This window comes from Mus musculus, chromosome 2 (assembly GCF_000001635.26).
Source record: "Mus musculus strain C57BL/6J chromosome 2, GRCm38.p6 C57BL/6J".
NCBI lineage: Eukaryota > Metazoa > Chordata > Mammalia > Rodentia > Muridae > Mus > Mus musculus.
Window position 1 is genome coordinate 62,986,885 of NC_000068.7, and position 13,980 is coordinate 63,000,864.

The 13,980-nt window shown below is 35.7% G+C and overlaps 1 protein-coding gene across 16 annotated transcripts in view; it reads right to left on the minus strand.

The window, feature by feature from the left end:
- The window catches only part of Kcnh7 (potassium voltage-gated channel, subfamily H (eag-related), member 7), a 490,878-nt gene that overhangs the window by 293,475 nt on the left and 183,423 nt on the right, over positions 1–13,980 (minus strand). The gene's annotated exons all lie outside the window — the stretch shown is intronic.

The following is a 13,980-nucleotide window of genomic DNA, read 5'->3' on the forward strand; positions in this document are numbered from 1 at the left end:
AGTGAAGTCAGGTTTGATAAGATCAGTGGCAGATACCTGATATATGCTTCTGTGGAGCAGATACCTGATATATGCTTCTGTGGAGCAGATACCTGATATATGCTTCTGTGGAGCAGATACCTGATATATGCTTCTGTGGAGCAGATACCTGATATATGCTTCTGTGGAGCAGATACCTGATATATGCTTCTGTGGATTGAGTATTTAAATATAATCATGCTACAGACCTAGGATTTAGGAGGCACCTACTTATAGTTGGACTTTTGATGTTGTTGCTATTAATTGTAGACTTCTGTGAAGAGAAAATTGTATTTGTATGAATATATATTTATCTGTCTCCATTTTCAATAAGTAAATAAATATATCATAATATGTGATATGCTGTTTCAGTCTCAAAGTCAAATACAAAATTGTATTTGTAGAAAACAATTGAATGCAATTAATAACAAATGTATAGCTTTTGTTAATTTAGTATAAATATTCAGAGATGCAAGATGCCCATATTGACATATTTGGGCAATATATAAAGTTCATATTCTTTACATAAACTTTATATTGTCTTGATATACACTTTGAAGTCTTCATATTGTCCAAATATTTGCTAAAATTTATTTTTAAAACCAAGTGATTTTTTTTCATTTTGATAATATATAGACTGGAGAGTCTAACTGGTAGACTGTCCAACCTGTCCAAATAAAATAATTATAATGCTAATAAATGCATACAGTTAAGTTTCAAAGAATAGAAGATGAAAAGAAGTTCCTACAAACAGAAGATCATTATTCTAACTGCCAGGGAATAGACTGCATTATTTGATTGCGAATAGGACGATTCTTTAAGCCACCAAACCAGATGATTGGCATGTCTGATATGTAGCAATATGAATAAAGTCTGATGAAAGAGGCTGATTTGACCTAACAATTTCAATCCTAACAGCCAAGTTGACTTGGTGTCATGGTGTTTCATGAGTACCATCAGAATTGCACATCACCTCAAAGACTGATAAAAATATATTCATCATTGGAATGATACAATGAATCATGTGATGTGTATCTTTAAACATCAGACTAACGCAGACTGTATTACTGTACCATGTGGGGGATATTAAAAGTGATTATTTTAAAAGGAGATTAAAAAAGGAAATTAAAAATAAGCTAACAGATCTTCCTTGGCTATGCTGGATTAAAATTGTGGTTGCAAATGAAAGAGAAGAATATAAACTCATTTCATTTAGTTCCTACGTGAGACGACTTCAAAGACCATGCTTACAAAGTACAGTCAAATAAAAATATTTGTCTATCAGTGATTCCTGAGAACAGTCTCCTTAGCGACAAGGATTACATTATAAGAAAGCTGAGTTTGGTCCTCTCATATATATATTTTCCAAAAATGTTAATATAGAAGATTTAATTTGTTTATGGACATGGAAGGATGGCACACACTGGATTTAGTGGACTATATTTTGTCACTAATTATCCCATCTGTCTATAAAGTAGTTGGTATAACAATGAAAGCAAGGCCGTGTCTCACCAGGTCAGGATCAGTATAGTAGCTAGACATTTAAAAATAAGGTAGTTAGTGAAGCTGGGTTAATTTGTTTCTGCTTTGATAAGCTATGTTACTAAATGCATTTGGAAAAAAAACTTGTGAAGTTACTAATATAAAGATGTATAGCAAAACATTTCAAATAACTGAAAACTTTCTTGTTCAAGAATAAGAAATATCAACATTCTTCCTATTCCATTGTTTAGAAGAATCATTTAGAATTCATAACTAAATATCTTCTATGAAATAGTGATCCTGTGATTTTCATACCTCATTATTTATGCAATGACATTTTAATATATTTGATTTGGAACCACTAAGTGAATTGTCATGGCTCATTGCTTGGCTTGAACCCTAGAGTAATCTAGCCTTGACATCTGTCACTGTATTTATTGCCAGGACAAATTTGGCTAATTATTAGTGATTGACATGGACAACATGTAAATTTTTTTCTAGTAGATAAGATCTCCTTCAGAGGAAAACCTATCACATTTCCCCTTTATGTTCAGAGCTTCACTTTGAGTGAATAGACACTTAAACTTGTTAGTCAAAAGAATGAGCATATAGCAAAGCACTGTGGGAAACATCTAAATCCTGGTACTGGGTGGGGCAGTAAGACTGGGAGACAGAGGACATTAGTAATTTTAATACTGTTATAAGATATATAATAAGATTATATATCAACAAATAAATAAACTATTCAAATAAACAAAACAAATGATACATAGTGGTATATGAGATATATAATATATAATGTATATGAGATTTATGTTATATATGGGATATATATATATATATATCGTAGGTTAAGAAAGTCACATATTTATACTGTTGTCACTGAAAATATCAATCTGCCTACAAATAAATGATAGGGAATTATATTTTTCATAGAATCAAACAAGTAATTTACACACACACACACACACACACACAGGTTGATAGCTAAGATTATCTTTTCATTAGTAAATTTCTTTTAATTGCATTGACTTTATTTTATCTGGGATAGATTTAACTTAAAAAAAAAGATTTTTTGAGAACATACAAAACTAGAAAAATGTCATTCCCCCACCTTCCTCTTCATTGTGTGTTTATCAACTTAGATGAATAGTAGGTATTCTCCCAGGGACAGTCCGTAGGCACTTTCCAACATGGAACCAGTATTAAAAATGGTAGAGCACATAGATTTACCTTCATTTTAAGGTAAAGAATGAGGACAGTTAAAATATAGACATGATGTAGACATGCACATGAAGGATTGGGAAGAGGCAAAAATCAGTAAACATCCCTTCATAACCACCAATGCATGCATACATCTTGTTTCCTGCTAAAGCTAGGAGCCATGTAACAATGTGGTGATGTAGAAATAAGAACCTTTTGGGAGGGGTGGGGCTTTGAACAGAAAAGCATCCTACCTATGGGCATTAGTGGGTGCTCCCAATGTATCATGGATAGAAGTTACTGCAAACAATGTATTCAAGTGAACATTCCGAATCACTCATAGAGGTGGAGCTTGGAGAAGGACACTGGCAGAATCTGTCCTTGGTAAGGACACAGCAAAGAAGTAAACATCTTACTTTCTACGGGCTGTCTGTCAGTCGTCACTCAACTGCAGTTCACCTCTCTGACCCTGATGTCAGATCAAGTGTCAACTTTAAATCCTGCTGAGGGTTTGTCTGTCCAGAGCCAGGAAGTACAGGAGGGGCACCTCACAGGGGTAAGTGACGATTTCCCTGGAGTCACCTTGCTCAAATGTGTTCTCCAGATGGAATGTACATGTTTTTCACAGTATCAATGCAGTGTTGTCTGTGGCCAATGGAAACTGATCACACCAGGAATAGCTGCAGTGTAGAGATCAGCTGGAACTTTCTTTTCCACATTCTGTGTCAAGCATTATCAGATTGCCATTTAAAAGTGAACCTCTATGGATAGGACATTAAATTATGAATAGTGCCATAGAATGAAGTTTCAACGGAGAATCTAATATTAAGATAAACACAGTAAGGAAGCCCCAAAAGTGCAAGGTTCAGGGCATTGGAAAGTGACTACTTATCTTTAACCAATTAATGATTTAATTAGTTTCTTAAGACTTCATTGACCTAGGATTCATTTTGTAGCTCAGGGTAGCCTAGGATTCCAAGCAATAGTTCTGCTTTGTTTTTCTTAGTGTTCGGATTACAGGTGTGTATACTATGCTGCACACAGTGTATCTTGAGGAAACAAAAATGTGTCTTGGCATGGTGTCAAAATTTTAGATATGCATAAAGCTGGTTAAACTTTACTGACATTTGCATTTGAAGTCCCAGTGGGGATCAGAATGCAAACCAATTAGCCATTTTCTTCTAGCATATATTTGGTTACTGCTTATGTGAGTGTAAAATTTTACTACGTAATTCTAGAACTTGAATTTATTTTTATGGCGAACAAAGATGCAGTCCTACAGGAGGTTATCTTGTAAAAGACACTGAATTAGAGGAAAGAGGCCTGCAAAGGGTATTACTTTCAAGAACATCTACCAACTGAGAAATAGGAAGGACAGGAGAAATAAAAATTGACATTAAGTAGAGACATGAAATAAAAAATGAGGGAAAAAATGGAGCAGCATCACTGCGGCTGAATTTGAAGATACTGGCTTTGCAACTTGGAAGCTTTCTCAAAGGTGATTGTTTCAGAAAGCAATTTAAGAAAATTAGGTGAGAAATGTACCAGATGTAGACTATCTCTTTGAGATGTTAATAGATCTCAAAGTAAAGGAAGTTGAATATAAGTTGATAATATTAGTGCAGGAACATTCTCTAAGTATTTTTTAAACTAATTTATTTCTTACACTCCATATTCCATTCTCATCCCCCCCATCCACCCTCTGACCGCTCTACACCCCATACCTCCTCCCCATCCCACCCTGTCTCTATGTGGATGCCCCCACCCTGGATACTGTCTGTTTGTTGGTCCAGTGTTTGAGAGATCTAGGGGTTCCAGTTCAATTGAGACTGCTGGTCCAGCACCCATAAGAAATGTTATCTACGTGTAAATGTTTCCCATTAGGAGAAGGTTGACTTGTTCAAATTTTTAATTATCTTGGAGAACGACGTTACATATGAGATTGAGAACATATAAACAACTCGGTGCTGTTTTTCTGCCCGTCTCCTTTCTGAAATCATACTCTAGCTAGCTGGAGGAGTGCTGGCATGGTTGCCCTGGCCCAGAAATTGTGTCTACAGTGAGATCGACACTAATCTCTGCACAGGATTAATAATACCATTAATTTAATTAACATTAATTAATACCCAGATGGAAGAGTAAGTGGTGTCAACTGCAGTTAGACCTAGACAGATTGAGGTTTTTCTAGCAGGGCTAGCTGGAGAGCCAAGAACATTTGTCACAGAATTTCGTTCACATCTGCTAAGGACATTTCCAGTGATTCAATGTTGCAAGGTACAGGTATAATGTTTGAAAGGTTTCTGCTTCACTGTCACCTATGGGGAAACTGTAGGATGCGTAGCCTATTTTTCCAACTCACTCAACTCTTATTGCAGTTACTCTGTATGTTTACATCTTGATGGTTTCCTCTCTATAGCTAGAATATTTGCAACTATTACTTCATATTATGTGGCCTATTCTCCTCCTCCTCCTCCCTCTACTTTAATGAAAACACATTTTTATAATTTTGTCAGAAGTTATTAATATGTGTCTTTGTTACTTTAATGTTGCTGTGACAATATACTAATAAATACAACAAAAAGAAGAAAACATTTCATTTGGATTCCAGTTACAGAGTACACAGTGCATCAGGGAAGGGAAGGGTGTGGACCAGGCTAAAGAGGCAACTGATCACAGCCAATGAGAATGCAAAGCCCAGCAAATGCTCACATTCAACACCCATTCTCTTTCTCATCCATTCTATTACCCCAACTCATGGTATGCTGTTACCAAAGTGATTGTTTTTCTAAATGTAAATTAAGTTATTCTAAATAATTCCTCACAAGCATAGCCAATGTTTTGTCTCCTAGATACTACTAGGAACCATCAATTTGACAACTGAGATAACCATCATAGTATGGTTTGACCATAAAAGCCAGTTGCTAAAACCTTGAATGAAAGAAAGACTCTTTCTTGAAAGGTGAAGAGGGTATCTGAGTTGCATTTTTTTAGGGGACTAATATCCAATGCATTTTAACCAACAATGGATTTGTATTTCACTTACAAGTGAACACATTTGAAACAAATTCTCAAGATGTTTTTAATATTAATAAAGCTTTTTAAAAATAGTTTATTAGCCATAGAAGATCCAAGAAAGAAAAGAACAGCTTATTTTGCAAAATTACAGAATAACAGGATTTTTTTTTCACTTCATGTAAGTTGATAAATGTAGCTGTAACAGATCCAGAATGTCTGAACTACCCACAAAGAAAACAATAAATTAGAGGAAACATTAGACCATATCAAATTAATAGAAGAATAAAATTAGTAACTCTCGAGTGAAAGGATATAGGGACAGAGAGATTTAAAAAAAACCTGATGGTTAATTAAAAAATATAATGCCACTTTGTATGATAAATGTAATAATGAAAATATTGCAAGAAGTGAACCACCATGGGGATCTACATAGGCGATCTATAGCCCAAATCAGAGAGGGGGAGGACTGGGTATATAGGGGCAATGGAAGGAGACATGTCGGTTTACATGATTTGTAATTTATACCGTATGAAACAAAATTTTGTTTTGATTTTTGTTCACTATAGGTAAGTAGAGACATGAATTTTGTAAGTAATTTTGAGTAACATGAACATTAGAAGAGATGACAGCTGCCGGGGTATCTGAGAAAGAGGATGCTTTGCATATTTGTCATGTGGCAAATCACAGGATCACAGAATAACGCATAGGTTTTGACTGAGTAGCAGTCTCTGGTGTGTCTGTGTGTCTGTGCATGTGCGTGTGTGTGTGTGTTTGTGTCGGTCTGTGTGTCTGTGTGTGTCTGTCTGTGTGTACACGTGCGTTCACACCATGTTTTCTTTCAAATAAAATATGCTTATTTGAAACAATATCCTCTTAACAACTAATTTATGTCTAATAATGGTTATTGACTTTATGTGAGGACAATTTTAAAAATGAATGGAACTAGAAAATATCATCCTGAGTGAGGTAACTCAGACCCAAAAGGACATGCATGGTATGTACTCACTAATAAATGGTTATTAGCCAAAATAATAAAAAATAAAAAATAAAATAAAAACTAAAAAAAAAAATGCCAAATACCCAAGATTCAGCCCACGGAACTCAAAAAGATCAACAAGCTGAAGGGCCCTGCCTCAGTCCCACTTGGGAAGGAGAAGAAATCAACCACAAGGCAGAAGGGAGGGAGGCAGGCAAAGGGGTTGAGGGATGGGCAGAGAGGGAACATGATCAGGTATTGGGTGTGGGAAAAGGACTGAAATACCTGAGGTCCAGCAGAAAGAATGAAAACATACAACCTCTGGAGGTAGGAGGGTGGAGGCACCCTCCAGAATGTACCAGAGACTCAGGACTCAAAGGGAGGGACCTTAAATGAAATGCCCTAAATTGGGGAGAGGGAACTTGTAGAGCCCACCTCCAGCAGAAAGACAGGGCATCAAGTGAAGAATGGGGCTGCCATCTCACAATAAAAACTTTGACCCATAATTGTTCCTGTCTGAAAGAACTGCAGGGATGAAAATGGAGAGAAGCCTGAGAAAAAGAAGGTCCAGTGACATGCCCAATGTGGGATCCAGCTCAAGGGGAGGTCCCAAGGTCTGACACTATTACTAAGGCTATGGAGCACTCACAAAAAGGGACCTAGCATGACTGCCCTCTGGAAGACCCAATAAGCATCTGAAAGAGTAAGATGCAGATATTTGCACCCAACCAATTGACAGAAGTTGTAGACCCCTGTGGTTGAATTAGGGGGAAGCTGGAAGAAGCTGAGGATCACCCCCAACCCTCACCCCCACCCCATAGGAGGACCAGCAGTCTCAATTAATCAGGATCCCTGGGATCTCTCAAACATTGGTCCATCAACCAGGCAGTATACACCAGCTGATATGACGCCACCAACACACCTACAGCAGAGTACTGTGGGTCTATGTTCTTTCAGAGATGATGTACCTAACCTTCAAGACAATGGAGGCCCCAGGGAGTTTAGAGGTCTGGTGCATTGGGGGGTGGGGACATCCTTGTGGAGACTATGGGGTGGGGGGAGGGGCATGGGGGGAGAAGATATGGGATGTGGAACAGTCTGAGGGTGGACCTGGAGGGGAATAAAGTCTAGAGTTTAAAACGAGGAAGGAAGAGAGAGAGAGAGACAGAGAGAGAGAGAGGGAGAGAGAGAGAGAGAGAGAGAGAGAGAGAGAGAGAGAGAGAGAGAGAGAAAGAGAGAGAGAGAGAATAAATAAATGATTAAAAAAAGCTTGTTTGAAGGAGTAAAGAAGATGTGTATGTAGATGAAGGTTTAAATATTTGAAAAGGACTAATTAATCTTACCTAATAGGAAAGGCTGTAGTTATCAACTAAAAGCTAATAAAAATAATAAAATTATTCAGAAAAATTTTAGGTTTGCAAAATCAAATGTTTCTTTAGACCATAAAACAACCAGATAGAAAACTTAAAGAAACTAAATTATATAAGAACAATAAGAGCATTTAATAAAATACTGACAGTGCATTTAGAAAAAAAGTGACATCTATAATAAACATTAGTAGACCAGAACCCATTTGAAATTCTCAGATTTTAGAAAGGCACTTTTCTTAATTTGCTCTATCTGTTTAAATAAGATCTTATCAAACTTCCAACATCATATTCATAGAACATAATATGGTAATCTAAAATTGACATAGAAGAAAATATGTTCACTCCAAAGAGATCAAATCATGTCTATAGCAATAAAAATGGAAAAGCTGGCAGAGAACTTGAAACGTAGATCAATGGAAAGAATAAATTCTAGAGAAGATAAATATTTATATAGTGCAACTAAATGCCATTGAGGAGAATAAAGATTTTGAAAGATAGACTGACTTTTAAAATTAATGTTCTGATAATCTACTAACCATTTATAATTGAAGGAAATCTCAGCTAACTTATGGAGTCCTATGTTAAACATTATATATGAAGAGAGAATCCAACACTGAATAAAGATATAGAAAAATTACCTTTTATAATCACAAAGAAGACAATGAAAAAGGTGAAACTTTCTAGATAAAATGGAAAAACCAAAAATACAAGGAAAATCTGTCAGATTGAGTTAAATGACTCAATACAAGGAAAGAGTTCCTCTTTTGAAAGACAGGAGCTATAAAAACCAAGGTAGCAAGCTATTTGTTTTCTATTTTCATACCAGAAAATGTACATGATTCGCTCTATGAATGACATGCTCTAGTGTTTTATGTCCTTTTAATGTGTAAGCCAAGTATGAAGTACTTTGCCATGTTTTAGGTATTACACCAGTGATCATTTTAATTAAATTAATTTGTCACATTAACTCTGTCTCATATCTATTACTTCTTCCACATTGAAGTGTTGAATTTCAGACTCAGAGACCCAGGTGCTCTGGGCAAACCTTCTATTGCCTGGTTACAGACTCTGCTTTCATATTCCTCTCTAGTCATACAAATATATTTGCCTGAAGTAATCAGCCAAAAGTTATGTAGTCCTTTGTGTTCTGGCTAGCGTTGAAGTCAGCCTTTTTAAACAGCCTCTTTGCTGAGTGCTCTATGAAATATCCTTTGATTATGCTGTAAATTTCTTTCACTTGGCCATTTATAATTCAATTTTGTTCAGATGCTCATTATGGTAAAAAGGAAAAAAACCTAGAGATATGTAAGGTGATGTGGCTCTCCTCAGATAAGATTTTGTATGCTTTTTCTTTACAAGATAAACACCGTGTTTATCTTGCTTTTTGGTGTCATTTCATACAACCTCTCTATTTCTCTATAATTTATTTTTTGGCATGGTAAACTGCTGTTTTTGTCTGTGCAGGCTACCTTTTCCCCATTTTATAATCTCATTTTCACCAAGGGCTCCTCTGAGTGTGTCTTCTCTAGTTCTTATGTATCTATTTTATTGTGTATTGCAATGGTTAATCATTGAGCCTCTAGACCGTGTTTTATTGCTTCATTGGATAAACTCGTCAGTCTAAATGTTCAAAAATTCTTGGAAATTGTTCGCAACCATGGATTTAGAGAAAGGATTATGTTTCCATGCAACATTTAATCTTTTCAGTCAGAAATCACATATGCCTTTCCACTAATACCTCCAGGTTTACACACATACAGTGCAGTGATACATATTTATATAAATTTGATAGTTTTCTTTGCATAGATCCAACCTGCTTCTGATTAAATATTTTCCAAAGGTTACATATTTACCTGGTTGTGTTCTGTGTGGGTGGGAAATACTAAGATAGTCAAGGAATATTTGCTGATTTATTGTGTAGTCTATATATCCTCTGTTAACTGTGACAGAATGGAGGTATTATGTGAAAACTATACAGTAAGGATTGAATTTTGATTGATGATTATTTTAAAGTATTATTAAGTATCAAGCTCTGTGATAGGAATAAGCAAATGAGATTAGGGAAAAAGTATCCTGCTCTTTTTACATTAGATATGAAGCTCAAATACTGCCTGGCCTGATAGAGAGTGTCTACAATCTTGTCATCAAGAAGCACAACATGTATTGATGAAGAACGGTCAAAATATTGGCTCAGTATTCTCATGGCACCAGTCACATTATCTTATCCCTAGCAACTACCTTATTTGTAATATCTGCTTACTATATTTTATTTATGAGTAATACAATAAAGACTAAGAATAATGTATCTAACTACCCTACAGATTATAATCTTTGTTTTCCTGCAGAAGGACTGAAGCTTAGAAGTCTTCACATCACTTTTTTTGTTGTTGTTGTTGTTGTTAATGTGTGCCAGACCAGAACTCTAAGTCCATGTATCTAATGTTTTATGATAAACTGCATGTAGCTATAAAACAGTGGTTATGAGATAGTCAGTGATGTTTATTCACTGAGAGTCAATAAGAGATGGTCCATTTGGCTCATTAGAAGTCAGTCCATTTAAAAAACATGAAATTTACACGTAGACAATTTCAACTATATCAAGTACATTCTGATTACTGTGATCTCCTCACTATCTGTCATCTCCTTCCCATGCCTATCACCCCTCCCCTCAAGTTCTTTCCCCACTTTCTTGTCCTTTTGTTTTTATATTTTAAGACCAACTGAGTTTGTAGAAAGAGTCATCTGTGTGATTGTGGGTTCGTGATTATACAATTTAACCCAGTGGCTCTTCAGTGGGTACACAACTAAAGACAATCACTGCCTGATTGCTAGAATCCATTAATAGTCAATAATTCAGCAAGGAAAAAGAAGGTCCCATGAGTCCCACACAATGCCATGATTCATGGTTAACTGGCAATAGGCCCAGTCCTTTATATGCCTGTTATAGGCAGTTGGCTATACTTGCTTTTAGGTCATGGTAACACTGGCTGTGCCATGCCTAGAAGACTACATTGTGCAACTCCTTTTCCTAGTTTCCAGTTCTTACATTGTCCCCACCCCCTGCTCTTTCATGATCATCCTGGGTCATTCAAAGGGATGGTATGTATCTCAGGGATAGCGCTGAGGAAGGTACCTAGTCTCATCATTTTCTTGAGCCACGTATCTCTGTATTCATGGCTGTTCATTGACAAGGGAAACCAGCCTTTTCTATTTCCTTCAGTGTTTTAAAAATGAGCATAATATGACAAGATTATTTAATTATACATTTAAATGAAATTAAATGGATAAAGCAGTTTCTGTTTCACTGGCTGGGTTTCATGTGCTTTACAGGTTAGCAGTTACATGTTGGATCACACACAACAGGCCCATCATCACACACAGAAGTGTCTATGGAACAGTGCTGACTTATCACAGCTGACTCATATATGCAGTTGCTCTGTAACTTCATTTCCTCAGTGAATATTTAATGTACTCTAGCATTATGCCAGGATATGAAAGAAGCTTTGAAACACATAAGTACTTAAGACACAGTTTATCTTATTAAGTTTCTCAAAATATGTGGCAGACAAATGTACTGGTATTGACTGCTATTCTTGGAAATAGTAATACTAAATAATGATTATGATGATGATAAAGATTGTACTACTACTAATACATCCCCTAGTTATTAGCACATTATTCTACATTTTCTCTTTATAATCTTTGCCTATTTCAGGTGACACAATTGATGTTTATTCCAGCTTTATTGATGGTGCTGTGAGGTAGCTGCTGTCCAAAGAATATACAAGCTTGGTCCAGTATTGGTTTTCTTTGTTTTTTTTTTCCAATTTGATTCTGCTGCTTTTCTACCCACGTACACAGGCCCAGGACTACTGGCTGCATAGCACACATGTGAATCATAATTTCTGTTAATTCTTTTTGGATAACAAATGTATCTAGGATGATCTATTTATGTCCTTTTTGTCTTTGTTATCTAAAGAGAAAGGAAATCTTGGTCTAGAAACCTTCCCATTTGTTTTTGATAAAAGTCAGTAAGATAATATTGTTCTTTACTGTTATGCATTTGAAATTTGTCTCTTATATGAAGCAGTTGGCAAACACTGTTTCCCCTCACACACAAAATATTCACATTTCCTGGGTTTTCAAACGCAGCCCAAAGAAAAAAATCCAGAAAAAAAAAAAAAAACTGGCACTGAAAATGTTGCCAACTGTTTTCCTTAATGGGGTATTCCCTTTTATTGAATAAGTAGAATTCTGTTTTTAAAATTAATTTATGATTAAAATCTCACTTCAATTCTCCTAGGAGAGCCAAGTCCACTTGATTACAGTATCCCCTTTCCTACTATTTGACTTCAGGTATGTAAGAATCTGTGCATAAAATGTACTGTTCTCAAACTAATGCTTAGTAGAACTGATTTAAAAATTTCCTCTTGGCAGCTGTAATAAAATATAGCTTTATAGTATACATTAATATAGCATTATTTGGTGAAAATACCCAAAAATGCTACCCATGAAATAAGAATTTCAGAATAGACATGAGCCTTTCTGCGAATTTATCTTCTGAAAATGAATTCATCTCTCTTGTTTTTTCCTAAATTATCCTGTTTTCATGATGTCATTGCCTGTGTCGACTGCTGTCAATCAGAGTGCAAATGCCAAGTCAATCTCTATTTCCTGATAGTTATCAAATCCACATTGATCTAGGAATAAAACAGTTTTTTTTATTCTAAATGTTGTTTTTACATTGATATAATTTTTTTATTCTATTTCTGAGTTTGGATGACTCAACTGCCATACAAGTAATATTGAGCAGAAGTCTGAATGTTGGTGTTCTCTGTCGTCACATAGTCATCACTTAATATGTCACAAATCTATCTTTAAGAACGGGTCATCTTTGCTCTCTAGATTTTTTTAACACAAGTAGAATTAATATTGTCCATGCATGAGGGCATAAGCCACTAATCTCATTGAATTTGCCCACAGATTCCTTGACCAAAGGAAACGATGCTATTTTCCTACTTTATTGTAATAGCCAACATCTTGCAGTGTGCAAGGTAAGCCTGCTGTGTATTACTGAGGCACAGAGCTTGAATTCATCTTTTGCAAGTTTGCGTTCCTGCCTACACACTTTCACATAATCCTCCAGCAAAATCCAATAAAAGGCTTCCTTTTATGGAGAATCTATTAGAGTCTCGGTCCACAACAATTTATGTTGTTTTTTTCTCTCTCTAGTCTTCATATCCTCCATAAAGTTGCCTAATATATAGAAATACAACTTTCTTGCATCTTCTGTTCTCATAACTGGTTGTCAATGGCACCATTTCCAATATTAGTGGTGGGCTATGTTGTTTTCATTCAGAGAATTCTAATGGTTCTTCCATTTGGATAAGATTTTATTCTATTTCTGACTCAAACTGTCATGTAATCATATAATCTTTTTTTTTCTTCTCAAAAGTAAGTTGCTTTAGCCAGTTTGCGTGTGACACTTCGTTGATCCTTCCTTCTTTCCTTTTCCTTTCTTCCTTCCTTTTCCTTCCTTCCTTTTCCTTCCTTCTTTCCATCCTTCCATATATATATATATATATATATATATATATATATATATATATATATATATACTCTTGAACAAAAATCTGCACATTGATGTTCTCCAACATAATGTTGTTATCACATTATATGTCACAAGTCCATCTTTAATAAACTGGTCATCAGAGTTTTTTAGAGTTTTCTTTTTTACAGATAGAATCTATATAGGTCTCTATACAACTGGATGCTTCCTCATGTGGCCTGACTGTGTTCCTTCAGCAGGGCCTGTGGAACAAAGCAATGATTCACCTTGTACTTGCTTCTTCAGAGAGATGTCTGCTTGACAGACTGTCACTGGATCATCCTGTCCTTGTGAAAAACAAGACCCTT